Below are 23,540 nucleotides of genomic sequence, written 5' to 3'. Positions count from 1 at the left end.
AAGGGTAACACTTTAGCAGAGATGGATTTCACAGATTTTATGAAAGCACCCCAAGAGGGGATGAAGGCCAATAAATCTCTAGAAAACGTACATATGTATCCAAGGAGAGAGCTTCAATGGTGCTCAATGTATCGACAAGGAAATTCGACCAATGAGTGTCCAATGCTAAGGGCATGCTATAATGAAAATTATACTTTTTGTGGACATTATGCTCATGAGGCTTCACAGTTTTGCGTGCATCTTCAAACCCTTGCTAATGTTTCTAGAACTAAGCATTTAGCTTTACCAGCTCTATCACAGCTCACAAGCCATAATGCCTATCTATTACTGCAACACCTCAACCAAATGTTGAGAAAACGGCACAACCACCTATTGCAAGAGGGATTTACAATGCACAAAATGTGACGTTATCTCCACCAATATTGGGAACTCAACCTCCAACCCCAAGTGTCACACCCTCGAATCAAATAGGTTTTGAGGAACCTTTAGAGTGCCCAAAATACGAGGTTAACTTGGACAGGGCCTCACATGTCTTTGAGAACTCCACATAGCTTTATCCAGACTACTATGTAGTTGATGCAAGGGGTGGAGTCAAACCTGTATAATACCAGCTATATTGCAGTAGGAACAAGTTGAGACATCAACAACTCTACTATCAAGAGAATACCTCTTCAATGCTATCATTGTCAGGAACCACACCAAGTCTCTAAGTGTCCCATCAAAAACCAACCAATCACCCAAGTTACATCTTCTAGCATGCCATTTGCAACAACCAGTAATCGTTGTAGCATAGATCATCAAATCAAGGATTGCCCAATGAAATCGATGGTTGCAAATCAATACAATGGTCCTACCATCATAACTCTCAACATGATTGGAGTAGGTGGTCAAAATCAGAGATCAACAATGAGAAATCCTAACCCACCTGTGAATGCAATAATGAGACTCATTGCTTAAAACACATATGTTGTAGAAAAGAAAGTAGAAAACCAAGCTACTTAAGTAGCAGGATCCTAAAAGAAGAGGGGCCAGAGAAGAAACAAATCCATAAAAGGAGATAAAACAGAGAAAATAGAATGAGTGAACTTGGGAACACATGATATATATGGCCTAATTGGCATCTTAAATTATAATTTTAAAGTTGTGTCCCCTAAAGCCATGTAGAGGTCTTGGTCTCCTAGAGTAATGGCTCTTCGAGGGAGACTTGGCCCTAGGAGAACCATACAGAGAATTTGGCCCTCTCTCTCTCTCTCTCTCTCTCTCTCTCTCTCTCTCTCTCTAGCTTCCCCACCATGAGGCTCAGCGTAGAGAATTACTGTCTTTTGGATTCCATTGGACACAACTTCATGGTTCCAAAATGACTTTCACACACTTTGCCCAACCTTGGAGATCAGATATAAGACACGATTACAGTAGTAGCTCAACACCTTCTTAAGCTTAGTACAGGAAAAATTGACCACAAACATTGGTAAACTAGTGAAGCATGTATCATTCCACTGCCACTGCTAGAGTAGATGGTAATGGTATGTTTGAGAAGTCGCATGAAATACATGTTGCTTTTAAATTGTATAGCCAAACTGAAGATATCAAGATGGCAAGAACTAAATCTGTTGTTCAAGAAAACACGGCATCAAAGTGCACATGCCAATTCAATCCTTACATATGGTTTTTCTCACCAACGTGCTAAAGAAATTGATCTTTTCAAATGTGCTATATCTCCTCTAAAAATTATAAGCGCAGTTGCGATTCCATTTCAGTGTAGTAAGTTTGAAGTTGTAAGAGCTGCAATTGAGGCTACAACCTTTCAAGAAAGGAGATGAAAAGCCATTAGAAAGAGGTCTGGATGTCTGAGAAAAAGTAGTATTGGCATCACATCCATTAAAAAGTTCAGCATGCGAGAGTAATTTGCACAATAAAAGCACAATGGCGATTGAACCAACTCAGCTTAGCTTCATTGCCTTCCTCAAGGCTCAGTGTAACGCAATAAGGAGGTCAAGCAAGTGTTCCTGAGAGTAGGCAGTGTAGATTTTAGTTTTAAAAAAAACTAAGCTAACTAACAATTTCAATAAAAGAGAAAAGCTTCATCGCCTTAGAACACACACAACAAGACTGAGGCATCATAGAGCTCTTGGAACTCTCAGCAACCACTAGCAGGCCAGTGTGTGAGAAAGAAGAAGAAAGGAGATAAATAAAAAATACACACCTTTACAACATTTTGATAGAGAGAAGGATCTTATTTTGTAAAGGTTTTCCTTTACCTTTTCACACCAACCATCCACACCTTAGAGGCTTTGGTCTTTCTATATTTTTCCTTGGGTTTTCTTTTCTATAGAGAGAAGGATCTTTTTTTGTAAAGGTTTTGCCTTTACCTTTTCACACCAACCATCCACACCTTAGACTTACCCTATGGCTTTCGACTTTCTATATTTTTCCTTGGGTTTTGCTTTACCTTTTCACACCATCCACACCTTAGACTTACCCTATGGCTTTCGAATTTCTATATTTTTCCTTGGGTTTTCCTTTAGGCTTTGAGAATTGTTTGAGGCGGGGTCATGCCCTTAGCGTTTGCTCACATATGGGAGTTGTGTCACATGGGTTTACACATTATTTGGCCTTGTTCACATGCATAGTGCATTGAGGGTTTGTTTCGCATACTTTTGGGTTTTACAGACCTTGTTCACATGTGATGTGCAAGTCATGGGATTTGTTTATATGCCTTGAGTATTTGTGAGGGATTATTCACATGCGCAACCATTTTAGTTGGCATTATTCACATGCATCAGTGCTTTATTTGGGGATTGTACATACGCTTAGTGCTTTGTGAGTGTGTTTTCACATTTTTTTGTGTTTTATGGAGTGTTCACACATTTGGGGTATCTTATGGAGATGGTTCATACAAAGTTATAGGTTTTTCCTACTATTTTTACCCCTCATTCGATCGACACTCTACACTTCATCATCATCATTGACATCACTACAGATCATATTTCTTTTGCTACATTCACACATACTTTTGGCACTTCGAGGTTTAGGCCTTTAGATCCTCATTCATCGACTTTATGTTATAAGGCATCCTATTCATGCCATGGGTGGTTTTTTGAGCTCAAGGGATTGATGCCTAGTCACTCAAGACATTTGTTTGATGAGGTGGATGTTTGTACCAGATGGTTCACACATGTGGACTTTATTGTGTCATTTTTTACTTCTTCACACAAACGGTTCGGTATTGTTCGCATCATGGGATGATTCTTTCTTTGGCATCCTACGTTAAAGCAAATTTTCATGTAGGAAAGCAGGACTAGTGCAAGTGATTCAAATACGGATGTGAACATGCTCGATTACTTTGGAATCATCCAAGATATCATCAAGGTTGGATATAGAAAGTTTCATATGTTTATCTTTGATGTTAAGTGGTTCAAGGTAGTCACAACAGGAGTACATGCAACCGTACAAAGAGACAAGTCCAAATTAGTTCAAGTGGACTCCACAGAGATATGGATAGACCAAAAAGACACATTTATACTACCAGACCATTGTGAGAAAATAATCATTAAGGAGGACCCAAGAGATCTAAGATGGTGGTTTGTAATCCAAGTGGCACCACGTAGTAAACAAATATATGAAGACATGGAAATAGTAGAAAATGAAGCAGAGATTGGTGTGGGCCAGCAAGATCAAGTTCCACTACATGTCGAAGTACAGTGCAAGAGAAAGGACTAAACGAAGGTATAGAGATCGAACAATCAAACACAAGAGATGTCTCAAACACAGTAGACGGTGATATTGACGAAGAGCTAGAACAAATGAGAAACCAGAGCCAGAGCTAAAAGATTTAGAGGTCGACATAGATGCATCTTCTATTCCTACACGATTTGAAGATGGAGGGATTTTCCTTGAAATAGATATTTTTGGGACCAATAATCTTTTTGAAGATGAGAGAGTTGATAATGATCAACTATGATTTTGTAAATATGCAAATATTCTCACATGCTATGATTTGATGGTAATGTATTTATTGGTTTCATTTACTTTTACTAGTATTTGTATATACCAAAGTGAAAAAAAACATATATATTGGTTAGGATATAAATAAGCTAAAAATTTAAAATTTAAAATAATTTTTGACTTTTTTTTCTACGTCATTTTCGACGATATTTTTGACACTAATACCGAAGTTTTTAGCGACACTAATATCGACAATATTTTAGACGTTTTGGATGCCGCCGACAATCATCAAAAATCATTGTCAGAACATAAGCATCGTGTAGTAGTGGTGGTGGTTTTCTTTGATGACATCTTATTCTTTAGCAAAGATAAAGACGAGCACAAAAAACATCAAGAGAATATATTTAATCTTTTGAAGGGGAAACAACTCTATGCCAATCTAGATAAGAATGAGTTCTTTCAAAAGGAAATTACATACCTTGGGCATATTGCATCTGGTGATGGAATTTTTGTAGATCCTAAAAAGATAGAGACCATTAGATCATGGCCTAGACCAAAGAACAAATTCATGAGTTGAGATCTTTTCTTGGTCTATGCTCTTACTATAAAAGATTTGTGAAAATCTTTCTTACAAAGCATGTTACTGCTTGACTGAATCATTGAAAAAGGCTAAAGTTTTTCATTGGACTGGCATGCATGAAAAGTCTTTCAATGCTCTTAAGTATGCACTAACCCATGCACCTATCTTGACATTATTACATCATTCTTTGTGGTAGTGAGACTGATGCTAGTTTCCTTAGACCATTCTTTGTGGTAGTGATAACTGATGCTAATGGACATGGTATTGGTGTTGTACTTATGCAAGATAGTCATCCAATTGCTTTTAAAAGTAGAAAATTAAAACCATTTGAGCTTAAGTCTAGTACTTATGAAAAAGAATTGATTGATGTTGTTCATGCATTGAAATTTTGGAAACATTATCTTATGGATTTTGAGTTTATCATTAAAATTGATCAACAAATATTAACATTTGCTTTCTCAACCTTCAACATTGGATAGACATATTAAGTCAACATCTTTTATTCAAAGGTTTCAACCAGCTATTCAATATACAGAGAATGTTGTTGCTAGTGCTTTGAGTAGGAGACCTAGCATTAATAATATATCCGTTATTGAGGGGATTTCTTTTGATAACATGAAAGGAACTTATGAAAGCAATTCTCCATTTTTGGATGCAAACAATAAGATGAAAGATAAAAATTAGTTTTCTCATTTGGAGTCCACATTTTGATGTTGATATAACTCATATTGCTTGAGTCTTGAGTCTTGAGGCAATTCTTCATATATCTGATTTAGCTCTTTGTACTTTCACTGAGAAGTTTTGCATTACTAGACCATTTAGGCAAGCTATTATTGAAGAATCTCATCAACCATCCATTTTTTAATAATAGGACTTTCATGTAACTTTGCAAATAGTTGCATAAATTTCTTTTGGCCTAATATACGTACAGATGTTGTAAAATTTATGCTTGAATATGTTACTTGTCAAAATATTAAGAGTCATAAAGGAAAGAAATTTGGTTTTCTTATACCTTTACCTATTTCTAATGAACCATGGGAACGAATAAGTATGGATTTCATTACTTGTTTTCCTTTGATTGCTAAGAAGAATAATATTATTTAGAGTATTTATGGATAGATTTAGCAAGTAGGCTTAGGCATTGACTACTTATTAAGCTATGTATTTTTTCATCAAAAAAGTGTTTATGCATCATGGTTTAACAAAGATCATTGTTTTTTATAGAATAAAAAACTTTGTAGTGATTTTTTGAACTACTTTTTTATAGAATAAAAAGCTTTGTAGTGATTTTTTGAACTACTTTGTTAGATAATATTGAACTACTTTGTTAGATAATATTGAAATAAAACTTGATTTTTCTACTACTTTTCATCTTGAATCAAAGAGTCAAACTGAAGTAACAAATAGTATAATTCTTCATTTACGTAAATCTTATGTTTCATCTCAGCCTAAGCAGTGAGATAAGTATTTACACATTTTGCAATTTACATATAATAACTTCCCTCACACTACCCTATTAAGAAAGCGTCCTTTGAGATAGTCTCTATGGTAAGACTTTATTGACTCCAATGACTCATCTTTCACATTTTATTGAGGCTGTAAATTCTTTTATTAGAGACTTTGACCAAATTCAATGAGTTAGTCAAAGTAAACATTCAAAAAGCTCAAAAAGACAATATAAAAACCGTAAATGTAAACATCTAATCTTCAACGAAGGTGATTATGTACTTCTTTTCATTCAGAAGAGAAGACTTAAGTCAGTAGAGACTAACCCTATGGTAAAGTTCACTCATAGATTTTATGGACCTTTCAAGATTATTGCAAAGATAAATGATAATGCAGCTAAGTTGTAGCTACCCTCTAGCTTAAATGCATATCCATAATTCTTTTCATGTTAGTCTTTTGAGATCTTTTAAAGTACCTCTACATTCTTAACTTATGTTAGAAGAGCCTCCTGAATTAGTAGATGAAGAAGAACATCTTATGCTTGAGTCCATCACTACACATGCACAAGTAACTTGGCATATTTATATTTCTTTTTATGTTAATCTTTTAAGATCTTTTAGAGGACCTCTACCGTATTATCCTATATTAAAAGAACCTCTTGAATCGGTAGATGAAGAAGAACATCTTGTGTTTGAGTCTATCTCACTGACCATGAGACCATCACTACATATGCACAAGTAACACTTATGTTAAGTATTTTGTGACTTTCAAGAATCATCCTATTAAAGATGCTAAATGGATGTAAAAAGGTTTTTCCATTCTTAACCAAAATCTCATCCACTCATACCATCCAGGCAATTGAGGTCTATTGCAACCCGAGCAAGAGGGAATGGTAATCATAACCTCTATGGTCAAGTGGGAATGCATATGTGATCATTGTTTACATATTTTTATATCGAGAATATTCTATTTTGAATGTGTCTTTTTATTTATATCATTTTTCAAGACTAATGTGTTTAATCAGTTGTGTGCACTAGTTGGTATGATATAGTCTGGATTAATATGTTTAATTATTTTTATATGCGCTTACTAATATTATTTTGGATGTAGGTCATGATTGAGTGGCAGACTATTTTGTTAGTTGGGGGTGAAACATTTGTTGGACCACAATAAGATGTTTTGAGAGACATACGATACCTATTATGGTTACATATTTTGACATTAAAAATTTTGGAAGGCTAAGGCCTCAAACCTTTGTACATACCAATTAGTATTTATAGTTTTGATAGGCCCAAGACTTGATAATTGTAGCTTGCAATATTTTTAGAAAAGCTTGTACACTCAAAAACTTAAAAAACTATTTAGTTTTATTTTAAGAGTTGCCTATTTGAAAAGTAAGCTTTTAATACATATAAATATGGATGAGTAGTACTACTGACCCACACTCATATCGAGGAGAGATTGAGCCCAATCCTATGTCAATGATGATCTCTCTTATTTTCAAGCTTTCATGTTTATTTTATTTTGTTTATGTAAGGTTCATGCTTCTAATTTGTTCCAAGTCTACGATGTGCTCTAATCTTTGTGTTTGAGAAATAGAATTCTTCTCCAAGTGTCATAAAAGTCTTGACATCTACTCTCTATAAGATGCCACTCAAGGGGAACTAATAAAAGTAGTAACTCAAGTGTAAAGAGGTTACCTACACGTTGCATTCATCATTACTTGTCGAAATGCCAATAGCGAGACTGAATGAAAGCATTTATGACCCCAATGATAGTGTGGCCAGGTTACGATCGTTGTTTGGAAAGAGGCAATGGTTTGCAAGGTGTGGTTGGTAAAGAGGCATGGGTTTATGTCTGGGAAGAGGATGGGGAAGCCGGCCTAAACCGTTGTGCATGTGCTTGAAGATAGTCCAGTGCAAGACATGCATGCCTACTCTCTATGTGTAGGCATGGTCGAGGGCACAAGCCCAGTTCTCCTATGCTCCTCCCTGCTTCACAACCCTGCTTCACAAGCATAAATGCTCGCATGTGCCATGAGCTAAGCTCTTTGCAGGCATAGCTAGGGCATATCCCTCCTTGCTCCTCCTTTTTCTGGGCAATCACACAAGGTCAGGCCATCCTCTGTCTTTCCTCTCTCTCCGCGAGCTTCGAGGGCATAGGAGCCTTCTTCTTCTTTGTTACAGGTGGATTTGGGCACTGCCCTTCTTACTCTTCGATTGCCCTACTACTGCCGGTATAAAAGGGCTAGGTCTTCTCACTGCCCTGCTATGCTAGTGTGTAAGGGCTGGTCTTCTTCTCTTTGATCGTGCCACCCTACGTAGTGCACAAGGAGTGGTCAGGTCTTCTTTTCTTCAATCTGACACCGCCCTGTTCTTAGTGCACAAGGGCTAGCCAGGTCTTCTTCTCTTTGATCGTCATCCTACTACTGCTGCTAGCCAGGCCATTTTCTCTTTGATTTGTTGCCCTGTTGGTGCACAAGGGCCGGTCTGATCTTCTTCTCTTCGATCGCCACCCTGCTTGGTGCACAAGGGTTGGTCGTTTTCTCTTTGATCGCCACTCTGCTAGTGCATAAGGGTTGGTCGTCTTCTCTTCTTCGAGCTCGCCACCCTCTTATTATTGATGCAAAAGGGCTGGTTGGGTCTTCTTCTCTTCGATTGCCCCGCTGCTCTCTACTGCTGGTTGGGGCTGCTTCTCTTCGATTACTCCGCTGCTCTACTGTTAGAGTGCAAGGGCTAGTCATCTTCTCTTCTTCGATCGTCATCTTACTACCGATCGGTTCTTCTCTTCGTTGATCATCGCCCTACTAACGGTCGGGTCTTATCTTCTTCGATCATCGCCCTACAACTGGTCCGGCCTTCTTCTCTTCGATTGCCCTATCTACTGCAAGTGTGTAAGGGCTGATCGTCTTCTTTTTTTCGATCCACCACCTACCGGCTGGTTCACAAGGGCTAATCGTCTTCTTATCTTCGATCTTGTTGCCGTGCGTTATTGGAATCGGCCCGCTTGCTGATTTGGCGCTGCGTGGCATATCAGCCACGCAGGCATCAACAGCCAGCGCACGCTCCAGCCAGTAATGCACAGGCTCGAACGGCGCCAGCCCACACCTTGGCATTAATGGAAGTCCTCTTTTTATTGTACTATTTTTTCTTTTTATGGAATTAAAGTTTTTGTTGTGTAAAATGCGTTGTTTTTGGCAGAATATTAATTCAGTGTTCTTATCATTGGTCTTTAAAAAAAACTAGTTGATTTTTGGTAACCTTTAAGTCCACTTTGAGGGGGGGACTTGAGTCTCAACTTTTTCCTCTCCACATCTTCTAGGCTTGTGGAGAGTTCTCCAAAGCTTCTCCCCACTTACTCTTGCACTTCTAAATCCATCTTAGGTTTTTCATGATATGAAAAACTCGTACACCATGAACTTGCCATATCATGATTTTCATGACGTGAAAATCTCATATACATAGAATTGGTCATATTGTGAAAAGCTGAGGTATTTCATGAAGTGAAAGATGGCTACATAACTTTAACATGAAAAACTCCTACAATACTGGGGACTAGTCGTACCCTGAAAAATTTTGACGTGGCAAACTCTTTGTCACGACATAAATATAAACGCTTTATTCTTAGCTATATAATACCCAACAGTCTAACAAAAATCCCAATATTATTTTCACGACATGAAAAATGTTTTCCACATTGTGAAATTATAGGTTTTACTTATGAGCACGAAATTGTAGGCAACTTATAGATTTGTTTTTTTATCGATATTGCAAATGATTTTTTCATGCCCTATGCATCTAGATTGGGTTTCCTAATCATGGGGATTATGATTTTAAGCTCAATAAGACCCAATCAAGTTTTGGATTTTTTATCTCTTTCTTGTGCTAATTGAAAAACCAATGGGGATTAGTGAAAATTAGCAAAAACCAACAGTTTCTTATGACTTTTTGCTTGATTAGCCTTTCTTAATCACTTGCTAACCTACCACTCTACCCTTGCAAGAAAAAGAATGGAAAAAAACAAAAAATCTAATCTCTATTCTTAGTTTCTAGCATGCTCTAAAAATAAAAAAGCAACTAAAGAAATAGATTCACATAGGATCTAAAGCAAAATATAGGGGGAAAAAAGTTTTATTTTCTTTTTATCTTCTTCTTCTCCCACCAACCACATGCGGGAAGTGAACAAATTAAGAAGTAAGACTACATAAACACAATGGCACTCCCTGGCAATGGTGCCAAAATGTTTTGGTGCACTGTGGCTCTCTCTAGAAATCTCTACATTTTAGTTATAATCCTAGCATTTTCTCTATTTTTAGTACTAAATCCTCACTACTTTCAAGCATCATCCTTTATTTTAATTGGTCGAACAAGTTGCAAATATCCCTTTGCAAAAGGAAGAAGGGGACAAAAGGGTGTCTGCCACCATGTGGTGTCTTTATTATAACAATAATTACACTTACACAAACAATAAATGCTAATCAAACATATCTACACGAAATCCAAAATTTTCAACAGCAAAATTATAAAAACAAACCTCCACTCTTAGATCTCTTGATGATCGACTTTTTATTGTTAACAATACCTATAGTTCCACAAACAATAAATGCAATATATTTACACATGCAAAATTTTGAGAAACAAGAAATTGTGAAATAAAGCTCCACACTCAATCCTTGGCTGGCTATTCCCTCCATTCGTCCGTCACAAATGACACGGTGACCGGAGAGTAACGTATCGTTGGCGGGTTGACGTAAAAACTGTAGCACGTTCCTCCATGTGCGAAAAACGAACACATAGCTCTATAACTAGAACGACAGCCAAAACACGACAACACACGACAACACACGAACAAAATACGGCTCAAGACGCACAATAATTGGTTGAAGACTGAAATGCAAAAAGCCATTGAAGCATTGGAGAGTTCATTACATAAATTCAAAAGGCTACTTTGAAGCTTTCTCGTCAAGCCTTTTTTGCATTGACACTTTGGTTTTCTTAGCAGGGGTCTTGAAGGGGTGAGCCAATGGGTGACTCTTTGATGATGTTGATTTCTTCTTGTTGCCCTTCTCAAAGAATGGTTTTGCTCGCTTCAAGGAGTTGCCGAATCCATCTTCCAAGACTTGAAAATTAGCTTGTGTTTCTGTTCGCTCATCCATTCTTGCCTTCATTGTCTTCACATGGCCCAATGTTCTCCTCAATCCATTGCAAGCCTCCTCAATCAAAGCCTGGTCCTGTCCTACAAAACAAGACAACTCTTGCCACAAGCATTGAAGTGTCTTCACATTTCCCGATGGCTCAAGTACTTCACTACATACATTGTCCCCCCCTAATGCGGCAACATCATCACCATTTGGTTCAAGCACATCAATAGTAGAAACATGTGAGTGAAGATCGACAGTAGACCTAGAAGCATCTTCCCATACTTCATACATATGTTGGCATTGCTCCATAAGTGAAGCACGTGAAGCACCCCGCAATAACATCACCTTAATTTGGTGCTTACAAATATTTCCAAGCTCTGCCCATGCACATGTACAACATGCCCATTGGCAATCGAAATTGTAGACTGTGTAAAATGAAGCTTTTGTGTGCATGCTCTCCACTATAGCAACACCACCAACCTGGAATGAGACATTAGCATCTGGTATTTGAAGCGCTCGCTCATAAGAATTCTCCACTACTCTTTCAATGGCGTTGTTTCTCATAAAACCATTGTCCTTCAACTGCTGAATATACCAATAATATGGCAAGCATGATGATGTTAACTTGTATAAGAGCCAATCCACCCGCCTCAAAGTCATCCTTTTGGAAGAGCCCAAAAACTTATATTTGAGCTGCCCATGATATGACTCTATTGCTCCATTAGTGTCTTGTCCTGAATGTGGAAGCAATCGGGAAGCACGCACCCACATTTCTGCACATAAAACAATTGAAGTTAGAAGAACAAGAAATGAAGTACGAACAAGAAGGAGAGCAAGTGTGCATTATTTTACCTATAAGAAGAGTATGTATAAAGTTTAAAATTCAACCTTACCTAGTTTAGCCTCCCAATAGGTTTTGAAATACTCAATAAAACTCCCCTCATCTCTAAAGTTGGAGTAGAAGGTAGAGATCATAGCCTTTGCATCCTCTTTGATTATATGCTCTGTAGAATTTGCTGACCCTTGCATGCTCATGATATTTCCCAAAGACCAAAACATAGAAGCTCTTTTGGGCCATTCCTTCACCTTTTTAATAAGATGTCTGAGCCAACAACGTTTGACATGCCACAAGCATAGAAAAATGGGTTGATTGAACACCACCCTACGAAAAATAGAAAGGACACATCACATAGAACTCAAACACACGGTTCTCATTAGTTTGCACTCAAGACATATGAACATATGGTCCTAACCTGAGCGCATTAATCTCCGTTTCGGCATCATCAACCATAAAGGCTCCGGGCTCCCATGATTTATGAAAGTCAAGCATATTATCTCTAAACTTGCTTAACCAAGTGCAAGTACACTCAAATGTAGCTGAAGATGTAAGCACCCAAGCAATGGGCACACCATTGCGATGACCATCAAAAACAAGGATTGTATACAAATGAAACTGTTCATGTGTTTTAAAGGAAAGTGAGAATGTGAACAAGGAGTAAAAAATGAACATTTATTATAACTTAAGAGAATGTGAACAAGAGTAAAAATGATAATTCATTACACCACATATTTGTTTGTGCCAAAGGTAGCATCCATCGCAAGAAGGTTCCCATTTCCGAACTTCTTGCACATCTCCCTTTGCCATGGTGATTGTATTCCAAGGATAAATTCCTTGGAATGTTCCACATCCTGCTCTTGGTAGATAAATGTGCTTGATTGATTCTCATAACACCATCTCTTGGTGCTTTCCGCATCATCTGTGTGTAGCTGGTACTGATCAATAGCCAGCTTGCTAGATATGTTCATGATGTCACGAATAGACAAAAAGTCATCCCTAACCATAGTAATTGTAGGGTCATGACTTTGGCTTGAATGCAATGCTTGGACATGCATTTCTAACACTTGATGTGGAGAGAAACCACGATATAGCATGCTTGAAACCCATAGTTTCTTTTGCATTGAGATCCATGGAGAGAACTTCAAAGAGGGATCAACAAATCTTACACCATGACAAACCTCATCATTTGAATTTGTGTGGTATGGATGTATATAAGAGATTATGGCCACCCTTGGATCTTGTGCGAGCCTCTTGACACTAAAATGACATTTACATCCACGCTTTCGCTTGCCCTTTGTGATGGGAGGACGCCTTTTCTTACATGGCTTCTTTGCACTTGGCTGTGGCAACTCTTTTACTTCACTACGCTCCTCCATCTCACCATCTTCACGATTTGACTCATCACCACTATTCTCCTCCACCTCAACATCATCTTCGCTGCCAGTGTCCTTGCATTCATTGAGCTGGGTAGTTTCGACCTCTTTGCCATCCGCAATGTTAGATTGCATTGGTGCTTCAGTGCCAGCAGGACCAAAACTACACCAAAAGCTAAACAAAACAAAGAAGTAACGATAAACATTTAATTGTATGTGTGTGTGTGATGATTAATGAATGGATTAGACAAACTAAAACAAATACACACTTACACTATCTTCTCAATCCATGATTCATGTGCAATCTTTGTAAGATTGGAGGCATCTCGATGATGGTGGCTATATTTTTTGAAAAAAGTCGGAAACTTTGCATTGTCGGCTTCTCCTTTTACAAAATCGGCAACACGGTTCCAAGGGATGTTAGCTTCGCGTACAAATTTGTATTTTGAACGATTGTCATATGAGTGCACCCAACACAATGCTGTCGAATCGAAGACACCGATGGGGGGCATTTGAGAACTCATGGCATTCTCTAAGCTTCAGTTTTGGAGAGACATGATTAACCCTTTAAAAAACCTGAACCTGCTGAACCAAAGGTAATGCAAAGAGTGACACTATCAAAGAAACATTCCTAGCTTGATACTTAGTAGAATGCAATGATTAGGTGATTAAGAGCGGATAATCGTATCATTGTTGGCACATAGAAGAAGCATAGAATTGTCAAGAATTGGTGCCCATGAACTCCATATATTCCATAGCAACAAAATGGTGAAGTAGAAAGAAAAAACCGTCATATGCAATCGTATATGTATGCCAACAATGATATTTCACACCAATGGCAAGTAGACGGGAACTAGAACTCTGAGCATGTAGAGTCCATCACAATGGAGGAAAACATGTAGACTAGTGGCTTGGAAAAATAGGTATGCCATACATCACTGCATGGCATGTCTCCATTTCCTTAATAGTGATATAAATAATTCTACAATAGACTTCAACAAACATGTCCACAACTTTATATAAATGGTGGAACAAAAGCATGAAAAAGCTAATGTATACATGCTTCACAAAATAATCTACAAAATGTATTAAATAAAAAGCATAAACTAATGAGAAAAAAATACAGTTGTGATGCCGCAAAGGCCGTGAAAAAAATACTAACTTTATTTTGGGAGATTTGGAAGGTTGAGCTCGCAAAGGCCGTGAGATTGATTGAGCCGGGGAGATAGGATTGTATGTCGTCGTAAGAAGCGGCCGAAGGGGTGCAAAGCTCGTCTGGCGTACTAGGGCCCTTCTGCGCATGCCAATTGAGGCTCACGAAGAAGCTATGCAAATCTCCGTGGTGGATGTCCATCACAGCCGGAGGGCCGAGGGTGCCAAAGCCACCGGGACAGGCATCCTTGAAAGTATCCCAGTGAGACTGCGACGTGCTGCAGTTGGATAAGAGGAAGCTAGGGGAAGCGGCGCAAGGAGCAAACGCCCCGAAAGGAAAAGAGACGTTCTGAAGATTGGCACAGGACGAAGGGGCGCAGGTTTGGCCATCACCAAAATCGGAAGATCTGACCACGAAGAGGAAATGAAAGCAACAAGAATAACAAAAGATCAGGGCAAAGAGGAGTCTCAGGCTGCTCGAACTGCGCACGCTGCGTGTAGGGTTGGAAGGCGCAGGGGGCTGCGTGTAGGGTTGGAAGGCGCCTAAAGCTGCTGCTCGTCCGCTGCGTGTGGAGGAGCTAGAAGGCGCCAAGGTGTGGGCTCCACGCTCCAGCCAGTAATGCACGGGGTTGGAAGGCGCTGTATCGTGTGTGGGCCACTGGGCTGGCGCCGTTCGAGCCTGTGCGGCATTAATGGCTGGAGCGTGCGCTGGCTGTTGATGCCTGCATGGCTGATATGCCATGCAGCGCCAAATCAGCAAGCGGGCCGATATGTAGCTCGAGCCGCGTTATTGGTGAAGGGCTGGTTGTCGTCTCCTCTTTGACCCACCACCCTATGGTTGGCTCGTGGACAAGAAGAGTTGGCGGTTTTCTTCTTTGCTTTAGCACATATGTACATTGTGAGGTCGGAGAGTTGTGGTTCTTTAGCACATCCGCACATTGTGAGGTCATTGGCCTACGTGTTGCTTCCATGACACTAAGTGCCACTGGATGTGAGAGAAGGGATCAAGGGCCATAAATGTCCGTCGAATCTAGGCCATTGGATGGTCAACCATTGGCATTAGGGGCTTGGTTGTGACTAAACATGGGTAGGCCCCTAGCGGGATTTGAACCTGGATGGCCCGCTTGATAGGCAGGTGAGCTATCCAACACACCCACTCACCCATGGTGTGAAAGCCCTTGTGGCCAAGGGTTCTTAAACTAGATTTTGCCCTCCCACCGGAAAAAAACCCTGGGCCGTCCACCGACGCCCGCCCATGATCAACGGCTAAGAACGCACCCGCACGCCATGCATCTTCTCAGCCATTGATCCCTTCTCTCCCCCCTCATTAATATCCCCTCGTAGATACTCTTGAGATTCATGCTTTGCTATTGAAGGGTTGTCTTTTCTTCTTTGACTCACCACCCTGTTGGCTCGTGCACAAGGAGAGTTGGTGGTCTTCTTCTTTGCTTTAGCACATAAGCACATTGTGAGGTTATTTCATAGTGTCACATTTAAGTTTAAATATTCATTGTGGGCATGAGGCTTGTTGGTGGATCCTTGACCACTATACAAGAATGGACACGTCATTTCATATAAACACATTCTCTCTCTCTCTCTCTCTCTCTCACACACACACACACACACACACAAATGTCTTGAATTTAAATCAGAGGGTTAAAATATATAGAGCTTAAAGCATGATGTAAACATGGTCTCCTCCTCTTTTTTCTAACTTTGTTACTCTATCATAATCTTTTCCAAAATCTAGAAGGAGCATAATGAGGTCATGTTGCAACATCTTGGCTGAAATTGTAGCCTCCCATAAGGTGAAGATGTCAAGAATGCTCTGATGCTTAAAAAAACCTGTCTAAATATCATTGATCAAGTTGTGGACGCAAGGCTAATGTATCTGGCAAATGGCTTTGGCCAAAATATTGTAGGTGGTCCTCCCAAGGAGGGTTGTTGGTGGGCTGGACAGCCTGAGCCGTGGTCAGCTGCCCTGCCGTCAAGCCGGAGCAGCGTTTCTAGATGTCAGAGCCAGTGAGCCGGCACACTTTATTATAGGGCTGGGCGTGCCAGGGTTGCCTATTGGGGGAAAGGGCATTGGGGGGATATACATTTGTTGTTGGAGAACATAACAGGACTGTATCGGGCTCTCCCGAGCTTCAATGAAAACCTAGCTCTTTCTCTTTCTCTCTCTCCCTCTCCCCGAGCTCTCCCCTTCTATTTTCTCTCTGTGTTTTCTTCGCAAGTATTTTTTATCTGTTAGGGCTAGAGCCACCAAACACTTTGGCCTCAGGAGGTTGCTCGGGGGATAAGCGGTCAATTCCCCGGCCAACACTTTGGCGACCAAGATGCTATCAACCCCAGCTGCAACACTTTGTTGGTGATAAAGCTAAATGTGGAAAAACACGTAGCGATGCAGGAAGGGGAAGCCATCGATCTCTTCTCCTATTCGATGAATCATACAGGCTTTCACTCTCTTAGAGAGCTCGCTCTAGGCTTCAATAGTGCTTCCTTGCGAATATAGAGGTGCTTAAGGCGACGGCCACAGGTGACAGCAGTCGTGTCTTCACAGACATGGTTCTCAGCTTGACTCTTCGATTTTTTGTCCTCTTTGGTGCGGGATTGGCTGCCATGGGTGGGAAGACCTCTGCTCCCTACTCTCACATTCCATAGGTGCGTGGCTGGCTATTCCGCTACTGGGCGCATAGGGCCAGTGTGCGAGGCCGAATCAAAGACGATGTGAAATCCCTTCGACTCTGGAGCTAGCAGCGAAACCAACCAGACTTCTGACTTCCGCGTCCGCCAACCAACTTCCGCATTCCGCACTCGCCAACCAGGTGCCGCATTCCGCACCCGCCACCCAGTTGGATAATTTCGCACCACACCCTGACGCTGATAATTTCTCCGCCACCCTGACGCTGCATCAGCCATGTTGATTCCACACGCAACTCGCCACTCGAATTCCGGAATGCTAACTTCGACACCCCCGCCTGCAAAATTCAGAAAGCGGATAAATATTCCGCTTGCTAACCCGGATGGCGCATAGGTATTCTGGTTGGAGCATCCGGAAGGTAGATCCGGCATTTCGTGGGCTGATTCGAAGGCAGATCCGGCATTCTGTCCGCCGCCGCTGCAGCAGGCTTCTTCTCAACCCCTGCTGGCTTCTTTTCGGGCGGCCAACTTCTTGCCAGCTTTGGTAGTCTCTAGGGCCTTCTACTCCGCCTCCACTGCTATAGGGGTGGCTTCCTTGGACTTGGGCGCCATTGATAGTACACAACGCCTACACAAAGAGAAGGAGGAGGTGGGTACCTTGGATGGCATTTTGCATGGATTTGTCCGAGAGCCATCATGTCCGGTACTCAGGATGCACACCCACCAAGATGAGACTGACTGGAGCAGTTCAGATGGGCTAAACTAGAAGCCAAGGTGGACAACCCGATTTGACCGGATCCGGATGCACATGTGGTGCTGAGGTTACAGCTAAGTAGTCAGATGATACTGATTTCTTCAAAGTCTAGTCCAGCATCTGCCTATGTGAATTCAGTGTGTGCTGCGACCAGTATGCTCGAGCCGGGTAGACTTGGGTAATGGGCCGGAGAGCATGCAAGCATTGTGGCAGCAAGCAACATTGGGCTAGCGAATGTGTGACCTGCACAAGCAATGTGGCCAACACAACAACACAAAGCAACTATAGATGCGCTTGATAGACGCGCAAAATAGCGGGCACGTCTATAGGCATTGCTTGAATAGAGAAATTACGGGCGCGTCTAACAGCGCGTGTATTTGCGCGTGTATTGACGCGTTTATTCACGCGTCTACACTGAGAATCTAACACTACGTCTAACAGCGCGTCTATTTACGCATGTATTAGCGCGTCTATTAGTGCGTCTACACTGAGAATTAGACGCGTATTTAGACGCAAAACAGAGAATACAAAAAGTGAGATTTTGGTGTAGGCTGGTAAATGTACATCATTGCTTTCCAAAAATTACCCACATAATTTTAACAAAAACATCAATGCTTTTTTGCAAACCCACATATACAAAAATTAAGTGAGGTGAGGAGAATGAGACAATATGTAAAATAGTTTAGCCAATATCAATGATGGGCTACGGTTCAATCTCATCCTCAATGAGATCAATCCTTGCCAAACTATCTACTTCAAAATCCAAACAAGTGTTTAGATCTACAAATACATTCAACCCACTACTACTTGTGCTACTCATGTGCTCATCGAAATCAGCATCACCAATGGTAGGCTCGTCCTCACGGGTAATGGCCTCAATATCTGTATCTCCTATCTCATGATCATCCTCCTCTCTCGTATCACGGTCAGCATCACCTCCATGGCCATGATCATCCTCCATACGCTTCATATTCGTAAATGTACTATACATCACTTTGGAACGTGGCATAATAGGTATGACATACCACCATCTATTATTATCCACCATTGGTTGATAGACAACCTAATTCAAACACAAATACAATCATGTTATTTTCCTTGCATCGAAGGTATCAAATATTTAAAAGTGAGTATTTTTATATGTGTGTATAGTACCTGTTCACATTGTTGCAGTAGTACTAGTGTGTCCTTCTTACTTTGCCAAAACTTTGTGGAGTCAATAGTTACAAAGCCACTTGCATGGCGTTTGATTGTTGCATTAGGGCCTCTTTCCACCACGTCCTTAAACCACTTTACATCCAAAACATACACAAAGAAGCGTCGAAAGTCAAGCTTAATAATATCTTGGATTATACCACAATAATCATCCATGGCTCCATTGGCTCCCTCAAAGCTAGCAATGACGCCGCAATCTTGTGTGTTTCTCTTATCATCAATCTGTTGTGTTCGAAAATGCTTGCCCTGACACCATATAGCATTGAACATAATGCACTACACCAAGACAAAATCAATTAAATAAACAATCTAAATTATTGAAAGCTCCTAACTTATGCGTAACATTCTATATACTGACCTTGCTCATGCATCCCCTAGCATACTCCTATTCTTCCATTGTGATATGCATCCCCTCGTCTTTTTCTGCTTTCTCCATTTCGTCAAAAGTAGCCAATCCACATGAATATCCTTTGGAAGTGCTCTTAGATACTGAGGGTATGGTACATAAGATCCATGGTGTGTACGAAAGAGGGGCCTTTCTTCTTGTCTTCTTGCCTTTGCATCCTCGTATCTTGTCACCCATCTTTTCATCACATCACTATTAAGCACGCAATAGAGGTTGATATTATTAAGCAACTCCGTGTCTATTACTTTGTTGCGTCCTTTCCCTTGAGGTAGAGGTCATCCTTAGGTATTTATCATCTCTCCATAGTCGTGGGAGAGAGCTATCCACATCAACAAGAAACTCAGAAATATATACAAGTGACTCTTGTACCAACCAACCCTCAGCCATGCTACCTTCGGGTCTTGCATTTTGTCTCACGAAACCCTTTAAGGTCTTCATGAAGCGCTCGAGGAAGAACAACCATCGTGCATGTATAGTACCGCATATAGCAATCTCATCCACCAAATGCACTATGAGATGTAGTTGGCTTGTGAGAATAGAACGTGGAAATGTCTCTTCCACTAAACAAACCACCTCCACTGACATAACTCGAGCATTCTCAAGCGTGGTGGGATCTATTTCCTTTGAGCTCACATACCTAGAAATGAAAAAGTACACCATATTAGCAATATGAACACTTTGCATGGAGCATTGATACGCATCACATTTTGTATCATGTAAAGTACCTCACAACTGAGCTTGCCCATCTTGTAAATATAATCTTTCACATCCTTTGATGCACTACGAGAAATGCTAGTAGGTAGTATGAACTAAACACATGAGGAATGGTTGATTAGTTACTTCTAATTCACTCACAAATTTGAAAGGAAAAAGATATTATGCACATAAAATACTTAGTTGGAGCATCTTGTGCCAATCATGAGATTTCAAGCCATATAATTGCTCTACACCTCTTTTCTTGCTCTTTGTAAAGGCCCCCTTTAAACACCTCATGCATCCAGTGGGAGTACGAATTGTAGTAATAGCACGCTTCACCGCCACCATCTCTAGCTTTGATAACCTCCACGGTGCACGAGGTAAACAAACACGCCCATTTGGTCTCTCTTGTGGCCAAGCTTCACGCATCCTCCCTGTGGTACGTAGATCCTCCCTTATGTCTACAGAATCTCGTGTCCCATTCAAATGTTCCCAAATGGTAGATGCCACATTCTTGAAGATACGCATGGGATCAAGCAGGTGATTGATCTTGAGGTGGGACCAATATGGTAAACGATAAAATATGGAGTATCTAAACAAAAGCTGGTGTTAGCGGGCAATCTTTATTTCTAGCCAATATAGCACACAATAGTTACAAACCCTTACCAATGGTGGAGAAGTCATGGAACCGTCCCAGATTCTCATCCAATCTTCGGCAGTGAGTGATTGTGGGAGGACTTCATTCCAAGGGGAAACATATCTAGGATGATTAGGTGGGAGAAATCGATGGTGATTCTCATAGATGACCTTATTCAATGCGTCTGACCATGAGGCAACAAGCGAAGGACCACAAACAGGACATGCATGGTAACCCGATGAGTGAGACCTGAACAATAGACGCAATTAAGAGTTGAAGGTGGGTTTAGGGTGCCACATCTTTTGCCTACTCATAATTAGAAGTGCAATGCTTACCTGAACACTCGCCATAGCCTGGGAAGTCATGCATTGTCCACATCAAGATTGCTTTGTAGTTGAAGTCTCGTGAGACGAGGGAGGCCTGCTCACATCATGCACCTCGATACCTCTCCAAAGTATCTCTAGCTCGACAATCAAAGACTCCAAATAAACATCAGGATTTTTGACTTTATGTTTCCCTGGAATTAGAAGGGATAACATATGTCCTTTCTTAATCGCCATAGAGGGTGGAAGATTATAATTCACCAATATCACTGGCCATACACTGTAAGAGGTGCTTTTGAGACCAAATGGGTTCACACCGACCATACCCAATCCAAGTCTCAAGCTCCTAGGTTCTTCCTTGAAGCTTGGCCATGTGTCTTCAATATGCTTCCACGCAAGAGTGTCTACGGGAGTTCTCCACTTGCCATCAGTTGATCGATGGGAGGAATGCCATGACATGAGCTCTGCAATGGATTTTCACTTGAACATATGTTGGATGCGAGGGATTATGGAAAAATGTCGCAAAACCTTATGAGGCACGTCCAAAGTTTTGAGATCTGCTCTATATCTTGTCTCTCCACAACTAGGACACTCTCTTGCATCCTTATGTAGTCCACGAAACAAAATGCAATCGATGACGCATGCATGGATGCGCTTGTAATCTAATCCTCCAAGATAGGTCACATGTTGCCTTGCCATATCTCTTGAGGTCGGTAATTTATTCTCCCTTGGAAGCATTTTACACAATATCCTGCACATGAAGACCATAAATGAGGAAAAGCATTCGAGTAATTGACCCACTAGCATAATTCACCATGTTTGCACAATAGACTTTAAAGCTTACTTGAGTAATGCATTCAAACTTGCATTGCTCCATCCATAGATGGTTTGCAAGTTTAGTAACTCAAGGGAGGCACGCAGAACAGAGAATGTGCACCCCTCAAACAGTGGAGTCGATGCTACGGTAAAAAGATCGTCCTGCTTCATGCTATCATCCCTCCCTTCAGATTGATGGACATATAAATCCCGCACCATATCATCAAACACCTCCTCCTCCATGGCTTCATGAGGTAATGGCGGAGGGCTACTATCACCATCACTCCATGCATCCGTAACGGTCTCTCCTCCTAAAGATCCCACCTCATATCGCCGACGCTTTGCCTCCTCACGCGACGAGCATAGGGCAACATATGCGGGTGTGGCACTGCATCCTGTATCAAATTAAAACGGGATCATAACTCAAACATATGAACACCCATAGGTATCTCAATCAACCTTAACTCTTTAACACTTACCATGTTTACGGTCGCATCCCATTCTCCATACTTTGAGATGTGATTAAGTGTAATCATGCGTGCACGATACATGTTTCCTCGACATCGATCACACATACATTTGATTTTTTGCTCCAACCACATTTCACGATGGTGGATACGGAGGGATTCATCCTCACTAGAGCTATTGTTGAAGATGAAGACATCCTACAAATAAACAACCCAAAAAATTACTCTTGTATCAAATATTTAATCTAAAAAATGTCTAAACCATGTTGTAAACGTGCAATTAAACGTGCATTTAGACGCGTATATACACGTGCACTACACAGAACAGACGTGATTTTAGATGTGGTTTTAGACGCGATTTTCAAACCTACTTTTAGCGCACTTGCTTTTCTTCACATACTTTTAACGGGCTTGCTTTGCTATTAACAGATCCACAGCCTAGCATCCACACTTATCTTCAAGCACCCACACTTAGCTGCAGGCTTACACAATCATCTCCAAGCACACAAGAGAAGAGGGTGAACAAGGAAGAGAAGAAAGAGAAGCAAAGGGTGAACAAGGAAGAGAAGAAAGAGAAGCAGCTTTGAAGAAGGACAAGAAGCTTCCATACCTCTATCCAAGGTAAGTCTCTGTAGGGTTGATCTTCTTTGAAAGTTGCTCTCTTTTGGATTCGTCCTTTGCTCTCTTTGAAATGAATGTTTTTGGTACAACTGTTGTGCTTTTGTGTCGGACGCATATCCTTTTCAAGTTTTTAGAATAGTCTGTTTGTCTATCAAAGCACGTCTATAGACACATCTGAGAGCGCGTCTAAAAGCGCATCTAAGAGCGTGTCTATAGATGCATCTACTTTGTGTTGGAAACAAATAGCCGCGTCTATAGATGCGCTGTTATACGTGAATATAGACGCTGTTTTTCTCCTCTCTTTTTCTGTCTTTTTTTCTCCTCTCTTTTCCTCTCCTTTCTCCTCTCTTTTATCTCCACTTTTTCTCCTCTCTTTTCCTCTCCTTTCTCCTCTCTTTTATCCCCACTTTTTCTCTCTTTTTCTCCTCTCTTTTCCTCTCCTTTCATGGAAATAAGTGATTGCATGAATGAAGAAAGGGGATTGCATGAAT

Source organism: Cibotium barometz, chromosome 15, assembly GCF_041138505.1.
Source record: "Cibotium barometz isolate CiBa-2024 chromosome 15, ASM4113850v1, whole genome shotgun sequence".
Lineage (NCBI taxonomy): Eukaryota > Viridiplantae > Streptophyta > Polypodiopsida > Cyatheales > Cibotiaceae > Cibotium > Cibotium barometz.
Note: the sequence above shows the minus strand (reverse complement) of the source record.